The sequence below is a fragment of the Gossypium hirsutum genome, chromosome A01 (assembly GCF_007990345.1).
Source record: "Gossypium hirsutum isolate 1008001.06 chromosome A01, Gossypium_hirsutum_v2.1, whole genome shotgun sequence".
In the NCBI taxonomy this organism is placed as follows: domain Eukaryota; kingdom Viridiplantae; phylum Streptophyta; class Magnoliopsida; order Malvales; family Malvaceae; genus Gossypium; species Gossypium hirsutum.
The window spans coordinates 15532192-15549776 of NC_053424.1; positions in this window are offsets into that span (position 1 = coordinate 15532192).

Below are 17585 nucleotides of genomic sequence, written 5' to 3' on the forward strand. Positions count from 1 at the left end.
AATCTTTCATCACAGTTTTACTGCTAGCCCCACTTCCAGTATTTCTCGGTGGTCTACCTCTGCTAGTGGTAGTACTCTGTCTAGCACTCTGAAATTTTTCTTCTTTAACTTTCTCCGGACAGTCTCTGATAAAATGCTCGCGAGAACTACACCTAAAACAAGCTCGCTCGTTTCTCCAACATTCACCAAAATTTTGCCTGCCACATTGCTGACATTCAGGCTTTCTAGACCGCACATTACCTACACTTGCCACTGAAGTAGCTTGAGCTTTAAACCCTAAATATGCCTTACCACGATCTCCGTGTGAATCCCCAGCTGAAATGTCATTCGAGGGTTTGTCTCTTTGGACCTCTTTGATTGAGATTGAAAATACTTGCTTATCGGCCTTTTTCTGGCATATTGTGCCTCAATAGCAGCTTTTCTTCTTTCTTTGTTCAATTCTTTGGCTTTAAGAGCTCGGTCAACTAATACTACAAATTATTTCAGCTCCAGAATTCCTACAAGCACTTTAATATCCTCATTAAGGCCATCCTCAAATCTTTTGCACATAATAGCCTCGGTGGACACACATTCCTGGGCATACTTACTGAGTCTAACAAATTCGTGTTCATACTCTGCCACAGACATCTTGCCCTACTTCAATTCAAGGAACTCCTATTTTTTATCAATAAATCGCTGACTTATGTATTTCTTTCTGAATTCTTCTTGGAAGAAATTCCAAGTAACCCTTTCTTTTGGCACCACTGCTACCAAAGACTTCCACCAATTGTAGGCTGAATCTCTCAAAAGTGATACAGCACACTTTAAACACTTCTCGGGTGTACATGAGAGCTCATCAAATACGCGGGTAGAATTTTTAAGCCAGAACTCCGCTTTCTCGGGATCATCAACAATCTTTGCTCTAAACTCTTCGGCCCCTTGTTTTCGAATTTTGTCGACTGGAGGCTTGTTCATTCTTACCAGATCTATGCCTTGAGCAGCTACAGGAACCGTTTGAGGTATGGGAGGGAGTGGAGGAGGTTGAGCATTTGGGTTTGCTCGAATAAACTCAGTATACCAATTGTTCATCATTTGGAGAAAGGCATCCCGAGCCACATCTCCCTGTCTCAATGTCTCAGGTCTACTTTCAACAGGCGCAGTCCCTTGCGCGGGAGCCGGCGCATTACTAGTGGCATCATCAGCCGCAATTCCATCAGGATCCATTACTATATTAAAACAAAACACAGTTTAGAATGATCAGGAGTCACCACACTATCACAGAATATTTATGGCATGTATAGCTAGACTTTTACACACACTATATTAGTCCGAGAATCGACTAAACCATAGCTTTGATACCACTAAATGTAAAACCCCTTACTCATATCCGACACCGGAACAGGGTACGAGGTATTACCAGATCATAATACATACCATTAAATAAAACCGAGACAAAAATATTGCATCCAATTAGATCACGAATCATTATAACATATGCCTTTAACAATATTAGCCAATTTCAATGGCTTTGTACAAAATAATTTGTCAAATACTGTAACTAATATTTTATACCTAGGCAATTATTACACGTAACAATATAACTAAGCCTACTATACATGCCATAATTCAAAATGTTTAGTTCTAATACCAAAAGTACTGATAGTGCGGGCAGATCTTCAACGATCTCTAACTCCTATGCTTGCTGGATGACACTATAAGACAGAAGAGAGAAAATAAAGTAAGCTTATAGCTTAGTAAGTAAGTATATAAATAATAATTAAGGAATTTAATATGTTTACAAAATAACTCAAGTATATCTATTTTTAATTTCACTATTTACTCCAATTTGGTCAAGCTGTCTCTCCTGCGTCATGTTCACTGAATAAATCATAACTCGAGTTACGAAACTCGAAATTCAAATCCGTAAAATTTTCATAAAACTATACTCATATTAATCCTTGCTAAAATCTTTCTAGAATTTTTGGTCTAGCCAATTAGTACAATTTATTAGTTAAAGTTTCCCGTGTTAGACAGCTCGACTGATCTAACCTCTATTCACTACGAATTGCTTTTCTCCTTGTACAAAAGTCACATAGCCATAAAATTTGTTTCCTTTAAATCTAAACTCAGTAAGGAATCTAGGAATATAAACTATATTTCTTAATTATTTTTGTACAATTTTTAATGATTTTTCAAAGTCAGAATAGGGGATCACGTAGACATTCTCAACAAGTCTCACAAAAATATAAATATCTCAGAATATAAGATTCCTTTACTTGTTATGTTTCTTTTGTATGAAAATAGACTCATTAAGTTTTAATTTAATATCACATTCAGTCCCTAATTAAATTTATAATATTTTTGGTGATTTTTCAAATTCACGTTACTGCAACTATCCAAAATAGTTTTATTGCTAATTCACTCTTTCACAGTTTCTTTGTATTAACCTCATTTTAACATGCATATCACATGTAATAGCCCATTTTTTCCCGGCCCATTTCAGTATTAAAAATAATAAACCCCCCAAAACTAAAAATAAAACAAAGTCCAAGTCCAGTACAAAATTACAAACATATAATTTGGCCCAATCAGAATGGCCCATTACTTGAAAGGATTTAAGGTCCATCTATAAGCTTGACTCATATAGAAATATAATCTTTAAGGATATGCAATCTTAGATATGATATGCAATCTTGAAGATATGATCTTGTAATCTTGGAGATTTAATTTGTAGATATCCTTTAATCTTAACCGTTGATGTAATTGATCTGTACCGTTGGATTTGGGGAGGCTCAGCTATAAATAGAGGCCTCTCCCTTCATTGTAAATCACTTGAGTTTTGGGAAGCAATAAGAATTCTTGAGAGCATTCACTCAAATTTCTCTCCCTCTTGCGTTCTTACTCTCTGTGGTTTGTTCTTATTTTATTCTTCTTATTTTATTCTTCGTCTATCTTAGTTTTTCAACCTTTTTTTATTTTAATTTCTTCATTTTTTCAAATATGTATATTTATTCCTATCTTTTATACATTTGATTATGTATTTTATATATTATAATATTTAACCTTTTTATATAGTTTATTTTCAAATATATATTTTCTATGCATGTATATATATTATATTATCATTTCATGTATTTTGAACTATTGCATTATATTTTTATAATATGTAAATGTTCTATTTATTCATTTTTTTAGTGTATGTCATTTATCTTATTTGTGCATAGTTTCATTTTTTATATGCTATGTTTAATTATTTCTTTTATGTGTTATTTTATAATATATATTGTTGTATAATTTTTGCATGTATTATGTTTTTCTTTTAGTTTACTCATATTTTTATTTGTTTATTATCTTATATTTACCCTAGTATGATTTTTTTCATTAAACGTATGTTCATGTTATTTAGTTCTGTCTTAATGATAAGTTTGTATGGAAATGTTAGAATATTTTGTACATCTATGCTTCATGATGCATTAATATGTCATCCTAAAACGTCATTTAAAATAATATTCCAAGGTTTTTTTAAAAAAAATAAAAGGCAATGCTTGATGTTTGGAAACTTCGAGAAAGATAGTACCCTAACTTACTGGGTTGCGACTTTTCTCGTTGAATTCGAATAGTCAAGCACCCTTCTAAGTGATTTTTAGTTTTCAAAACTTAAACAATTATTTCAAGATTTCAAAACATAGTGTCCTAACTTACTAGATATGGCATTTTGTTGTTTCGAGATAGAAATTTTCGAAAGACGAGCTTAGTTTCGAAGGTTTTAAAATGTTGCGTCCTAACTTACTGGATGTGATGTTTTGACTCGTTTAAAATAAGTAAGCCTTAATTTTCAAAATTGAGAGATTCTAATTATAAGAGGTTTGCATCTTAAAACTTTCAAATTTCCGACATTAAAGACACTTGATAATCAATTAGGTACCAATTTTTGGGTGTTACGAGGGTGCTAACCCTTCCTCGTACGTAACCGACTCCCGAATCCGTCTTCTCGACTTTCATAGACCAAATTAATGTTTTAAAACAAAACATATTATAAGGTGATCCAATCACACCTAAAAAGATTGGTGGCGACTCCCAGTTTCGTTTTTTTAAAGTCGATTCCCATTTTGCAAAACTCGATTTAAAAATGGTCTCGACAACTTAGCGACTCCACTGGGGACTAATAAGAGAGCCAAGCCGTGTAATTAATTATCTCTTGTCTTAATGTCGGAAATTAAAAATTTTAAAATTTAATCCTCTTTGCATTACATGTGTTTGTATTATTGCATGTGTTGCTATATTCTGATACGCATTGCATTTGCATGACCGTTGTGGTTACACCCTTAAGTGGGAGTGAGAAGCTACGCCTTCGTGAGGTTTTCGCCTCCGTGTAGGATAGTGGATCACTTTCGGGATACATCTGTACCTATGGTTTCGTGAGATTTTCATCTCCGTGTAGCCATAGGGAAACGTATTCCCCTGAACTGAACTCGATTCAAATGAGCCTATAATGGGTGAGGATCGAGGAATCTACTGGTTCGGGTACCTCAAACTTTAGAAACAAACCACATATAGAAAAACCGTAAGAGCTCAATATAGATAGAATTATACTTAGGTTATCTTTGTGTTTATTAATATCATATGATACTGACTGTTTTCTTTCTTTTGTGCATGTCATTTTGCATTTAAAAGGTATCGATTCACGGTTAGTTTCTAAGATAGAAAGTTTTATTATGGAGAATGAACTTCTTGATAGAATGGAGGGCAATGTTAACATCCATAAATGGTAAAAGGAAACACTGAAGGATACACATCAGAATTATGGGGTTACACTCACATCAGCGTGGCGCAAAATAATCTCCATGAGTTAAAGGAAATATGAGATCAATGGAGTAATAAAGCCAAGCAGTTATTCTACAATAACTAAGGGGACTTGCAGTATTTGCTTGACAGGAGGATAAATGAGCCATTCAAAGTGAGTGTGAGAGTATTAATGGACACTTCTACCCTTATAGCATTTCTCTTTCATATGAAGACGGTTGCCATGTGGATGGTAAGGGTATTGGAAGGAAAGTGATTGATAGAGTGCATGAGACCTACAAAAATGAGTTGGATGGAAAGAATTTTGCCTATGATTTTAAAAAGCTCGTTTACAATAGGACCGCTACCAAACAACAAGCTTGAGTTTACTGTAGTGCTTATCAGAAACAATGGAAATGCAAGCCTCGATGGCCTAGATAGCTCAAGTAAGCGTGAAAGAAAGCGATTAAAGAAGACCGTATCATACAAAGACCTTTAGAGATTAGCTATACTGTGAAGGTACCGAGGCAGGATACTCTGCGTGAGTAGAAATCTAAAAGCTCTCAAGAAATATTGAGGATATAGGATATTATTTTAAGGTAGCACACTGCAGAACGGGATACCTACCTATTCGCTAATCTATCTCAAAATAATCAGAAAAACTTCACAGGTATTGGAGGAGGTGCCCTTAGCTGCACGGATTACCCCACAGGTAAGGTCGTAGCTCAAACTCAAGAGGTAGCTGATTATTTACAGACATTGGTGACACAGGCTGACATATTGAGCACCAATATGAGCTACAATCTGATCGTGGCCAAGAGTTTGTTTTGTTGTTAAAACTTTAGGCATTAGGGTGAAAGCGTATTTGTAATCCATTTATATGTAAAGATATTCTTTTTCTAAATAAAGTTTTCTAAATGAGATTGAATCAAGATCAATACCTTTTGCATTCATTTGCATCTTATAGCATTTCATTGCATCATTTACATTCAAAATTATAAAAAAACCCTAATTAGTTAAAGTTATTAAAAAGAGAAAGAAAGAGAGAGAGAGAGAAGAGGGTCACGGCTGAGTGAAAAAGAAGTTGAATGGGAATTAATGATGTTCCCTTACATATCCCCAACTTTTGTGTTAGGAAGGATAGCTTACCCGGAGAAGGGGGTTTGGAAATTAAAATCATCCGATCAATGTCGTACACGAGGAAGGGACTAATAAAAGAAACCTTGAGGGCATTTGCCCTTACGAACCGAGAAGTTCTTTAAACAATTGGACTGCAGAAGAACTTCCTGTAATCTTTAGGAATTTTACGGAGTAATATTCAGAACACTCTTGTTGCTGTAAAGCCTAGGAGTAATGAGATTTCTTTTGAGAAGTGGGCTCATGTTCAGACATTTTTATTTTCAATAAAACATACTTTTATTATTTATCCAAGTAAATATTCTTTCATTTTGATTCTTTTGACCTTTGACATTCTTTATAAATTTTTATTTCATGTAAATAGTCATTCTTGAATTCATTTATTCCTTGTATATTCTTTTGTGTGCCTATCATAGATCCCTAGATATCAATGACATGGGCAACGATACTATAGATTCAGAGTTGCTTTTGAGTGCGATATGTGTTTAGAGGAATCTCAATACTTTGAAGGTGACAGAAATTGTGACTTGTTTCTGAATTTGTTGAAAATGGTTTTTACCCCATGAAGTGGTGGTAGGAAATATAGCCTTAGAGGAAGGAAAGAATGCGAAATTGGAATTAGCTGAGAAGACAAAACAAGACCTTGTTGAGACTATTATGGGAATTCAAAAATGTGGTCCAAAGACGTATGCAGGAGGATTTGTAATTGCTAGGATAAACATGAGGTTTTAGGGCATTGTTAGTCCACCATGGAAAGGGATCACATCAGTTGTACAATGAATGCCAAATTTAAAGGAGTCAAGACTTATGGGGCATGTATGTTATGGGCCCGAGCTCGTCAAAAGTTTCAAGCTGACAATGAATCATCTTTGTGGACGTCAACTACTCCATTAAGAGGGGGAGATAGCTTCATATGCCAATATTACAAAGTCAAAAGTCATCAATTTCAAAAAAAAAATTATATAACTGCACAATGCCAAAAGTTTGCAGTCTTTTCAAAGATAATGCGCCATACCACAGTACAACAAAGGCTGCCAAAAGAAAAGAAAAAGAAGAAAAAAACAAATTATAGAAGATGACCGAGACTGGTAAAAATTGGCATAAGAAACTACCGCCTACTCTCTATGCTTACGCTGGGGCAAACACCTTCAATTCCAGTTGTTTCAAAGGTTCCAACCATCATCCTTGGAATGGGTGCATTGTTTGGCTTTCCTGAGTAGTCTGATGTGCCGTCATTGGTTAGCTCCAAGGGGTGGCCATTGATTTCCAGCTATGGGGCATCAGGCCGTACACAGTCTCTGAAGCTTAAAATGATAGATTCTTTCATCAAAACCAATTTCTGACAAAGTGGATGACGGTATCATGATGGAAGCTATCTTAGACTTCTATACAAGTTCAAGGAAGAGGAAACCTGATCAAATCATTATTTTCAGGGATGGGGTTAGCGAGTTTTAATTCAATCAAGTTTTGATCAAGTTGTTGAGGCTTGCAAGTTCCTTGACGAGAAGTGGAACCCTAAAGATTGTGGTTATTGTTGTACGAAAAACCATCATACCAAGTTTTTTTAGCAGGGATCTCCTAACAATGTGCTACATGGTACTGTCATTGACAACAAAGTATGTCATCCAAAGAACAATGATTTTTACCTTGGTACCCATGCTGGAATGATTGGAATCACGAGGCAGACCCACTATCATGTTCTCTTAGACCAGGCTGGGTTTTCGGCTGATGATTTGTAAGAGTTTGTTCATTCTCTATCCTATATGTATAACCACAGCCATATTTGTTGTGGCTCCTATTTGCTACGCTCATTTGGCAGCTTCACAGTTGGGGGCAATTTATGAAGATTAGGGATGCTTTAGAAATATCACCGAGTCATGGTGGAATGTATGCTCCGAGAGTAATCTCTATACCTCAGCTTTCCAGGTTAAAGGATAAAGTCAGCAACTTCATTCTTGTCTGCTGAGAATCATTGAACCATCTTTTTGTAGGGTTTGACAAACAACAGCCAGGACTGTTGCTGGGCAATCCCTTTCTCATGGGTTTATGAATCAAGATTTTTCCTCCAAGCTTTGATGGAGTCAAGAATTGAATACCTCTAGTAAAATTAACTTGAAAGTATTCATCCTAAGCAAATGTACCAAGAATGGATGACACAGACTTATGACAAAGAAGGTTCGTCCAAAAGAATTTCATAAAGGAAACCTTGTGCTGAAAGGGATCCTTCCCATGCAAAAGGATGCCAAATTGGGAAGGGCCATATGTTGCGAAGAGGGCTTTCTCTGGAGGTGCACTGATTTTGACAAGAAATGGATAGGATGAATTTATTTGATCCAGTGAATTCGGACTCGGTCAAGGAGTACTTTGTCTGAAGGAGAAGGGAAGCCAAGGTGAAAACCCGCAAAGGGCACTTTGGGACTTCTATTTCAAAAAAAAAAGGAAAAAAATAAAATAAAAGGAAAAAAATAAAATAAAAAGAAAAAATAAAAAAAATGGAGAGGCCAAGGTGAAAACCCACAAAGGGCACCTTGAGACCAAAGGGGTTTTGAGTTGAAAACTCGAAAGGGTAGCTCAAATTTGGAAAGTCATGCAATGACCTTGCTATACCGGATTCGACGAGAAGTGAAATATGTTAGATACCGGGGAATCAACAAACTACTTTGGATCTTTTAAACACTTGTTAAACTCAAAGCAGTCTTCACGGAGTTCGCATACGGAAGCCTAAGCTGTGATATCTGGGGCATCTAATTTTTTTTGTCCTGTTTACTATCTTTGGATTCTCTTTCTTCTCAAAGATAGATTAACCTCCTTTGTTTTTTGATAAATCATTCAAATTATCCTCAAGATCAATTTATTTGTCCTCCATTATTCATAAAGTATGTTGTATAGAAACAATGATTGATGAACTAAATATCTTTACAAATAAAGTTTTGCATATTACTCTGGAAATTTCTAGATAATACAAGAAACTAAAATAGGACAATTGTTTAAGGAATTCCCATATGTGAGGGTCAGATGTACTCGAGGAAACTGAAATTTCTTCTAAATGATGATTGAACAAATCAAACGATTCGATCCTAAGAGAGGATCATCTTACAAACATTTTTAGCAGGTCATAGCATTTCAAGAATGGTACAAACCCACAAGCTGAGTAGGAATGAGACTTCGAGAGAAGTAAGGAAAACTTCAATGACAGAATAAATGATGACGTCCGAAATAGGGGTCATATTCATAACATTTTGCATGAAAATTTGACTCACTTTGATCATAGCATCCTAATTATTAGGCATGAACTCATACGCATTCTACAGGTTATGTCTTTTATGGGACAATGTAGATCAGAGAAACGAGATTTGGCATCCCTGTGTTTATAGGGAATAGATCGAAGATAGCAGATCTGACACTCCTGTGCTTACAGCGAAGCAGATCGAAGATTTCAGCATGGCATCCCTGTGTTTATAGGGAACAAGTTGAAGATAGCAGATTTGGCATCCCTGTGTTATAGGGAACAGATCGAAGATAGCAGATCTGACACTCCTGTGCTTACAACGAAGCAGATCGAAGATTTCAGTATGGCATCCCTGTGTTTATAGGGAACAAGTTGAAGATAGCATATTTGGCATCACTGTGTTTATAGGGAACAGATCGAAGATAGCAGATCTGACATTCCTGTGCTTACAGTGAAGCAGATCGAAGATTTCAGCATGGCATCCCTGTGTTTATAGGGAACAAGTTGAAGATAGCAGATTTGGCATCCCTGTGTTTATAGGGAACAAATCGAAGATAGCAGATCTGACATTCCTGTGATTACAGCGAAGCAGATCGAAGATTTCAGTATGGCATCCCTGTGTTTATAGGGAACAAGTTGAAGATAGTAGATTTGGCATCACTGTGTTTATAGGGAACAAATCGAAGATAGAAGATCTGACATTTCTATGCTTATAGCAAAGCAGATCGAAGATTTCAGCATGGCATCCCTGTGTTTATAGGGAACAAGTTGAAGATAACAGATTTGGCATCCCTGTGTTTACAGGGAACAAATCGAAGATAACAGATCTAGCATCTCCATTTCGACGGAGAGCAGATACATAGCAGATCTAACCTTCAGATGATTTTATTGAAGCAGATCCAAGATGATTTGGAATCCTTGTGTTTACAAGGAGCAAATCGAAGATACAACAGATTTGGCTTTCACGTGTTTACGCTGAAGCAGATCTAAGATGATTTGGCATCTCTGTATTGCCAGAAAACAAATCGAAGAAGCATATTTGGCGTCTTTGTGTTCAAAGGAGAGCAGATCGAAGATATCAACATGACAATCCTGAGTTTGCAAGGAGCAGATTGAGGACCATGAAGTCTGAAGCTGATGAGACCAGGAAAAATGGGTCCTTTTATAGTCTTTGCTCTATTCTCATTACACGACAATGAGCAAAGAAGGGCAGCTATAATAGCCCATTTTTGCCCGACCCATTTAAGTATTTAAAATAATAAACCCCCAAAAAAATAAAAATAAAACAAAGTCCAAGTCCAGTACAAAATTACAAACATATAATTTGGCCCAATCGGAATGGCCCATTACTTGAAAGGATTTAAGGTCCATCTATAAGCTTGACTCATATGGAAATATAATCTTTAAGGATATGAAATCTTAGATATGATATGCAATCTTAGATATGATACAATCTTAGATATGATATGCAATCTTAAAGATATGATCTTGTAATCTTGGAGATTTAATTTGTAGATATCCTTTAATCTTAACCGTTGATGTAATTGATCTGTACTGTTTGATTTGGGGAGGCTCAACTATAAATAGAGGCCTCTCCCTTCATTGTAAATCACTTGAGTTTTGGGAAGCAATAAGAATTCTTGAGAGCATTCACTCAAATTTCTCTCCCTCTTGCGTTCTTACTCTCTGTGGTTTGTTCTTATTTTATTCTTCTTATTTTATTCTTCGTCTATCTTAGTTTTTCAACCTTTTTTTATTTTAATTTCTTCATTTTTTCAAATATGTATATTTATTCCTATCATTTATACATTTGATTATGTATTTTATATATTATAATATTTAACCTTTTTATATAGTTTATTTTCAAATATATATTTTCTATGCATGTATATATATTATATTATTATTTCATGTATTTTGAACTATTGCATTATTTTTTTATAATTTGTAAAGGTTCTATTTATTCATTTTTTTATTGTATGTCATTCGAGGGTTTGCCTCTTTGGACCTTTTTGATTGAGATTGAAATTACTTGCTTATCGGCCTTTTTCTGGCATCTCGTGCTTCAATAGCAGCTTTTCTTCTTTCTTTGTTCAATTCTTCGGCTTTAAGAGCTCAGTCAACTAATACTACAAATTCTTTCAGCTCCAGATTTCCCACAAGCACTTTAATATCCTCATTAAGGCCATCCTCAAATATTTTGCACATAATAGCCTCGGTGGACACACATTCCTAGGCATACTTGCTGAGTCTAACAAATTCGTGTTGATACTCTGCCACAGACATCTTGCCCTGCTTCAATTCAAGGAACTCCTTCCATTTTTGATCAATAAATCGCTGACTTATGTATTTCTTTCTAAATTCTTCCTGGAAGAAATCCAAAGTAACCCTTTCTTTTGGCACCACTGCTACCAAAGTCTTCCACCAATGGTAGGCCGAATCTCTCAAAAGTGATACAGCACACTTTAAATACTCCTCGGGGGTACATGAGAGCTCATCAAATACGCTGGTAGAATTTTCAATCCAAAACTTCGCTTTCTCGGGATCATCATCGATCTTTGCTCTAAACTATTCGGCCCCTTGTTTTCGAATTTCTTCGACCGGAGGCTTGTTCATTCTTACCAAATCTATGCCTTGAGCAGCTACAGGAACCGTCTGAGGTATGGGAGGGGGTGGAGGAGGTTGAGCATTTGTGTTTGCTCGAATAAACTCAGTATACCAATTGTTCATCATTTGGAGAAAGGCATCCCGAGCCTCATCTCCCTGTCTCAATGTCTCAGGTCTACTTTCAACAGGCGCGGTCCCTTGCGAGGGAGCCGGCGCATTACTAGCAGCATCATCAGCCGTAATTCTGTCGGGATCCATTACTATATTAAAACAAAACACAGTTTAGAATGATTAGGAGTCACCACACTATCACAATATATTTATGGCATGTATAGCTAGACTTTTACACACACTATATTAGTCTGAGAACCAACTAAACCATAGCTCTGATACCATTAAATGTAACACCCCTTACTCGTACCCGACGCCGGAACAGGGTACAAGGTATTACCAGATCATAATACATACCATTAAATAAAATTGAGACAAAAATATGGCATCCAATTAGATCATGAATCATTATAACATATGCCTTTAACAATATTAGCCAATTTCAATGGCTTTGTACAAAATAATCTGTCAAATACTGTAACTAATATTTTATACCTAGGCAATTATTACACGTAACAAAATAACTAAGCTTACTATACATGCCATAATTCAAAATGTTTAGTTCTAATACCAAAAGTACTGATAGTGCGGGCAGATCTTCAACGATCTCTAACTCCTATGCTTGCTAGATGACACTATAAGATAGAAGAGAGAAAAGAAAGTAAGCTTATAGCTTAGTAAGTAAGTATATAAATAATAATTAAGGAATCTAATATGTTTACAAAATAACTCAAGTATATCTATTTTTAATTTCACTATTTACTCCAATTTGGTCAAGCTGTCTCTCCTGCATCATGTTCACTGAATAAATCATAACTCGAGTTACGAAACTCGAAATTAAAATCCGTGAAATTTTCCTAAAACTAGACTCATATTACTTCTTACTAAAATCTTTCTAGAATTTTTGGTCCAGCCAATTAGTACAGTTTATTAGTTAAAGTTTCCCCTATTATACAGCTCAACTGATCTGACCTCTGTTCACTATGAATTGATTTTCTCCCAGTACAAAAGTCACATAGCCATAAAATTTATTTCCTTTAAATATAGACTCAATAAGGAATCTATTAATATAAACTATATTTCTTAATTATATTTTTACAATTTTTAATGATTTTTCAAAGTCAGAACAGGGGATCACGTAGACATTCTGAACAAGTCTCACAAAAATATAAATATCTCAAAATATAGGATTCCTTTACTTGTTCTGTTTCTTTTTCATGAAAATAGACTCATTAAGTTTTAATTTAATATCTCATTCAGCCCCTAATTAATTTCCTACTATTTTTGGTGATTTTTCAAATTCACGTTACTGTAACTGTCCAAAACAGTTTTATTGCTAATTCACTCTTTCACACTTTTTGTGTATTAACCTCATTTTAACATGCATATCACAATTCATTTTCACCACATTTCATACATCACAAGTATAGGTTCATGATTACAATGTCACCATAAAATCATCCCGTTGAACACTTCGGATCAGTCCTCAATACTTGGTGGTTTCAGCACATAGCTCCACCCACCATATTTCATATAGTTCGGCTCTCTTGTACACATGGTGAACACTTAGTACTACCCATGTGACCTAGCCAGTTTATCTTGTAGCTCTCTTGTCTACATGGTGTCCTTCACTTGGAACCACACATGCGACCTAGCTACATTTATCCTCTCCCGTAGCTCTCTTGTCTACATGGTATACATCCCGTATCACACATGTGACCTAGCTACCATATAGTACCTCGTAGCTCTCTTGTACACATGATGTGCACTTAGCACCATACATGTGACCTAGCTACGTACCATCTTTATTATCCAATCTTTCCGAAGGTTCAACCGAGATTTTTCTCTCTATTACTTATTTTCATCTTCCAATAGTCGATTATGGTTCAAAATAAGCTAAAATATATAAAATATGTTGAAATATAAAAACGTAAATAAAGATAATGTATTATTTACATACAAACTTACCTCCGTGCAAAATATGAAAATTTTGCAATTTAGCCCAAAATCTTTTCCTTCCCCCGTTCGAGGTTGATTCCACGCCTTTCTTGATCTATAACAACACATTTAGCTCATTTAACACTTATACTATCTATTTCAATCCAAAAATCACATTATGGAAAAAATATGTTTTTGCCCCCTAACTTTTACAAAATTACGATTTTTCTCCTAGGCTCGAAAATTTAATTTCAGCCCGTATTCTTGTGTTTTATGACATGCTGATCATTTTTCCCTTCTATGGCACCATCAAATTCTCACTCTAACACATAATTAACAATAGGTATTTTTACCGATTATGCCGTTTTGCTCGTTTTCGCTAAAAATCGCTTAGAAAATATCGTTCTCCTAACTTCAAACATTCATACTCTACCATCAAACATCAAAATACATGCATATAATTTATGGGTAAATTTTTAAACATAAACCCTAACTCGAAATAATGGTAGAAATAGGTAAGCCGAGCTACGAGGATTTCCAAAATGTAAAGAACATTGAAAACGGAGCTTGAATGCACTTACTATTGAGCTTGAAAGCTTTGAAAAAACCCTAGCTATAGTGGACATACAAGGTTCGGCTGAGCTTGAAAGCTTTGAAAAAACCCTAGCTATTGTGGACATACAAGGTTCGGCCAAGGAAGAAGATGGATGGACAAAATTTTGGCTTATTTTTCCCATGTTATTTCTTTTAATTACCAAATGACAAAAATACCCTTAAGGCCTTTCTTTAAAATTTTGTCCTATTCATGCCCATTTTGTCCATATAAAGTATAATGGTCTAATTTCCATTTAAGGACCGCTACTTAAAACCCCCATTTCAATCAAGTACTGTATGAACTAGAACACACATTTTTCACCTATTTCAATCTAGTCCTAAACATAAAATTAAACACCTAGTCATAAAATTTTCAACCTCGGATTCGTGGTTTTGAAATCACTATTCCGTTTTGGCCCTAAATCGGGCTGTTACAACATTAATGAATAAAAATGATTAAATTAGAGAAATGGGTAGCATTCACAAATGAATGCATTTTCTCACTGAGTGTTGAAATGATTTGAGAAATAATTTAAGATTTTCAATTTTTTATTTAATTAATTTTAATTAAATAATTTAAGCTTGAAAATATAATTAAATTAATTAGTTATTATGAATACATTGAATATGAAAATTAAATATATATCATCATGTTGTCATTGTAACATCCCAAAAATAGGGGGTTAATAGAATTGGGTTTGTGAATCGAGAGAGAGTGTGTGGTCATGCCTTAATTTTTTAAATTATCGGTGTGTTTTTAGGAAAAAAATGACTTATTGGTTTGTTGGATAAGTGTTAGTGAGACGTTCCTTGAAACCCAAGTTCAAATCCTTACTAACGCACTATTTTTATTATTTTGCAAATTTTACATCAAACCCTAGTATGTGACACGCCTTGTTTTTAAAATAAATATTGAAAAATTATTTCAATAATAAGGAAATAGCCTAGTGGTTAATTGATAAATGGAAAAGTAAGAAAAACAGATTAAAGTCTAAAGTTCAAATCTTTTCCCTTACAAAATAAATAAGTTTTGCAAAATCCTTGTGTATTTAATGTGTGTGTCATTCACACCCTTTAACCCTAGGTATAAATACAAATTTTTCTAGTACTTTTTAGCCTTTAAGTAAAATTTTCCCTACCCTAGTCGTTTACCCTCTTCCTCTCCTCTTTTTTCTTCAATTTTCTTTCTTTCTTCCCATGTGTGCCGCCGCCCAAGCCACCAAGATTCACCATCAATTCCTTTTATTTTTTGCAATGGTTTCTTGCGCCATTATTTCCCTCTTCTTGCTGTCATTTTATCATACAATTTCCAGCCATAGATCCGAGATTTTAGCACTCAAGATCCGTCTCCATTGATGCCCCAAAAGAACTCCATGGCTGCCCCTTTCACCTAGCTTGTATAAGTTCTTGTTTTCTTTCAATTTCTTGATGACTCTTGTAAGTTAAAAAACTAAATTTCTAGATATCAAATTTAGCAGATTTTTAAAAAAATAATGAATATTTTTCCAGATTTTTAGTTGATTTTGAAAGTGGTTTTAAATCAGCCCCAATTTGGTCACCACGGGTAGTGGTGCACACGCCTATGGGCAAGAAAGGGGATTGTTTTACTTTATTTCTTTCCCATATTTTTTGTAACACCCCTAACTCGTATCTATCGCCAGTATAGGGTTACAAGGTATTACTAGATAATACACTTTATTCACATACATTTATACATTCATAATAAAAAAAATCCATACAAATCATATATAATGTCCCTCATAAGGCTTTACGAGACCTTAAAACATGTTTAGAAGTGGTTCGGGACTAAACTAATAACATTTACGAACTTAAGGAAACTTAGAAAATTTTCCAACATTTAAGGGTCACGCTCGTGTGAACAGGCCGTATGCCTCACACGGCCACCGGGCACGCCCGTGTTAAAGGCTGAGTGAAAATAGGGCATACATACTGACTTGTACCACACGGCCGGAGACACACCCATGTACCATGGCCATGGGAAAACTAGGAAGGTTACACAACCGACCACACGCCTGTGTGTTGTGTACCCTTCGAAATGGCAACACACGCCCGTGTGCTATTTAGGGGGTATACTGACTTATATCACACGACCAGTCACATGCCCGTGTGTGAGCCCATGTGATACACACGGCCAGTAGACACGCCTGTGTGTCTAGGCCGTGCCAAACCTATAGGGTATACTGACTTAATTCGTAGGGCTACCCCAGGGCACACACGGCCATATAACATGACTGTGTGTCACACACGATTGAGACACACGCCCGTGTCTCTGCCTGTGTGGACAAAAATAAGTCATTTGAAAAGCCAATTTGCCACCCTTTTCTCTTGCACACAAATCCACCAAAATTGTGTCATTTCTTCACATATATAAGCAACCAAAAACCTGCCAATTCATACACATATCATGCCATCTATTCACAACCATTTCAACTACTCAATTCCCCAACCAAAACATACCATTTCAATATGTCAAAATCATAAAAAACTTGCATAACTTTTAAATGCATTTACCTTTCAACTTATCACCTATTTCATACATCAAATTATACCATTTCATCATATCAAAACCAAATCAGAAATTACCATCATTTCAACCTTAATACTTCAATTACCATTTTGTCATTCACAACTATATAACCATATCAACAACTATGTCAAAAATACCAAAACACAAGATAACTTATAATTCACATATATCACTTAACAAGCACATAATTCAAGCCAACTTAATGGTCATACACACCAAAATTTACAAGCCAAATCTCATGGCTATAATCATGACTCAAAACATACCAAAATGACACTAGCCTATACATGCCATATACCACATATACAAAGCTCCGAAAGTACTAACAAGTAGTCGATAGTGTGATGATGGTTCCCGATGATCCCCGATGTCTGAGCTACCTTCAAAAATCTATAAAACATGGAAAGAACACACAAAGTAAGCTTTAGAAGCTTAGTAAGCCATATACAAATAAAGCTATCATATGAATCACAACATTTCTATCAATAGGCCATGTACAAGTAAACACATATAGATACACAAACCTTTCTCAATAGGAACATATGCATTTTCTCATGTAAACTCATCAATTACTTCACTTTCCAATACTCGTATGAATCTCGTACGTACCTGAGTCATTTAACTCATTAACACATTCTTTCTCGACTTATCTTTGCCCGT